Source organism: Pygoscelis adeliae, unplaced genomic scaffold, assembly GCF_000699105.1.
Source record: "Pygoscelis adeliae isolate BGI_AS28 unplaced genomic scaffold, ASM69910v1 Scaffold167, whole genome shotgun sequence".
NCBI classification, from domain to species: Eukaryota; Metazoa; Chordata; class Aves; order Sphenisciformes; family Spheniscidae; genus Pygoscelis; species Pygoscelis adeliae.
This window is the reverse complement of record NW_008825428.1, coordinates 9,104,353-9,107,106: the sequence shown is the minus strand read 5'-3', so window position 1 is coordinate 9,107,106 and position 2,754 is coordinate 9,104,353.

Below are 2,754 nucleotides of genomic sequence, written 5' to 3'. Positions count from 1 at the left end.
TCCTCCGCCAGCTCCCTCAGCACCCTCGGGTGGATCCCATCTGGCCCCATAGACTTGTAAGCATCCAGGTGGTGTAGCAGGTCGTTCACTGCTTCCTCTTGGATTATGGGGGGTTCATCCTGCTCACCATCCCTGTCTTCCAGCTCAGGGGGCCGAGTACCCTGAGGATAACTGGTCTGCCTGTTAAAGACTGAGGCAAAGAAGGCATTAAGTACCTCAGCCTTTTCCTCATCCTCGGTGACAACGTTCCCCCCCACATCCAATAAAGGATGGAGATTCTCCTTGGCTCTCTTCTTGTCATTAATGTATTTGTAAAAACTTTTTTTGTTGTCTCTAACGACAGCGGCCAGGTTGCGTTCTAGCTGGGCTTTTGCCTTTCTCATTTCCTCTCTGCACGACCTAACGAGATCCCTGTACTCTTCTTGAGTCGCCTGCCCCTTCTTCCACAAGCGGTAAACTCTCCTTTTTTTCCTGAGTCCCAGCAAGAGCTCCCCGTTCAGCCAGGCCATTCGTCTTCCCCGCCCGTTCTTCTTATAGCGTATGGGGACAGCCTGCTCCTGCGCCTTTAAGACTTCCTTCTTGAAGGTGGTCCAGCCTTCCTGGACCCCTTTGCCCTTCAGGACTGTCTCCCAAGGGACTGTCTCAACCAGATATATACTGGAATGGAAAAACTGTCATATTGTTGTACTGCTTATCAAAAGAGAAAAATAAAAACCTGTCACCTGACATGTGGTGACTGAGAAGCTTCCTTTGGTATAGTTATAGATGTTTTTATTGAACTGCAATGATACTCTCTGACAGAGAAAGCTATACCACTCGCCCCTGTACATGGACTTAGAATAGTATTTCTATAATGTATTCAGCACTAGGTCTTTGCCAATGACTAATTCTTGACAGAAAAAGACAAATAGTAAAAATCAAACCAAGCTATTTTCCAGATTAGCTAACCAATTTCTTTTTCCAGAATTTTCAGCAAAATCACTTTTAATTAAAAATATGCAAGTATTTTAACTAGCTTTATAAATGAAAATGTGTCAGAGCCTTTCTTGACTTCCTCCCTTTCCTCCTTTTTCACCACTCCAATAATGAGACTCACCCTGATATCAAAGACATAGATTAATTCAGAGCAGCAGATCAAAACCACATTAATACAATTGCCAGGATGTAGGTCTGTGATTCCCAAGCTATGGCTCACAGACAGTACCTTGCCCACAAGACCCTCTCAGGTTGTTTGTACCTTCTGCTTTCCATAACTATGTCATCTCTTAGGCTGACTGGAAAAGTAACGTGTGATGTTGCACATGGCATCCTGTTAGTGTGGAAAAGATGGAGATCACTGCTTAGAGCATCAGGTTTCATTGAAGTTACTGAAGCAGCAAAACCAGAATAGTGTTAATTCATGATTTTTCCATCACTCAGTAAATCTTGCAGCAGCAAGTTAAGGGGCGTTAGGGAAATATTTGTTTTAATATGTCTTGGAGAACATAGTGATGTCTGGCTTTGTTACTTCATCACAGCTGAAAATTTTGTTGCTACAAAAAATAGAAACCAAATAATCAAATGTCAATTGATTCCTGTACATGTGTATTTCCAGCAATTAGTATTGCATTAGTAATGCATTAAAAATTCTCCACAAGCATATCAATTGCTGAAGTCAGTTAAATACTAAGCTTTTCCTCATTATAATGCCATTAAGGATGGAAGTTTCCTTTGAGGTGATTAATGGACTCATGCAGAAACTTGTGCTCAGCACTGATCCGTTTCTGGTATTTGCACTTTTTGGTGGCATTTACCTTCTTGTATCTTTCTGGCGTCCTTGCCTAACGAGTCAAAATAGCTTCACCTGGACTCAGTAACTTGTAATCTCTGCAGCAGGGAGCACCAGGTACTGAACTGCCTGGCACTCTGTTGAAAGCTTTTGTTAGTTTTTATTAAGCAAAGTTATCCCACCGATATGACTGCAAATCTACTGACTTGTGGTGTGCCCATGGGAGGAAACTGTTCAATTAGGGGGAAGAAAGAGCTTCTTTGCCTTGATTAACTGAGATCAAAGTGATTGTGCTGCTGCCAAAACCTAACCAATGGCTGTGGTGACATGCCTCAAAGAACTATACAGTGAAGGTCATTGTAACATTGTTTCTCTTTTAATATTCAACTTTTAGTTTAAATCACCTCTGCATTACTTCTTTCCTCATTATACACTGGGGTTTCCAAGTGGTTTTTTAGCCTGCTGTTATTTCAAGACTGATTTTTGTAGGCTTTCTTTTCTTGTGGGTACTATTCCTGCACTCTCAAGAGGTCTATTATGGTGTGAAAAATAGACTCCAAACATTGACAGCAAGATACAGGTGGGGTTTCCAAAAATACTTCTCTGGTAAAGTCTTGCTGGGTCTAGTAGAAGCAGGATTTGTTTGACACCTCGCCCTTTTGAAAATTCTGCATCATTTGCGACTGCCATTGGAAATTTGACTCCTTAATATCACAACCGTAGAGATGGGTCCAACATGTTGGGGTACACAGGTGTGATCGCTGAACTGGGCCACCATCAGAAACAATCCTCTAATTACTGAGACACTTTCTTTAGCCAGCAGAGTTTATGCACTCACAGCCTGCTGCCTCCCACTCAGATGCAGCTGTTTGCAATTGCTTTGCTTATATTTAAGGAGTACATGAAGAATTCTGAGGGTATGGATTTTTAATAGGACTTTAAAATGGATCTCGGAAAGGAGGAGCAAAGAAAGTATTGTGGCAATG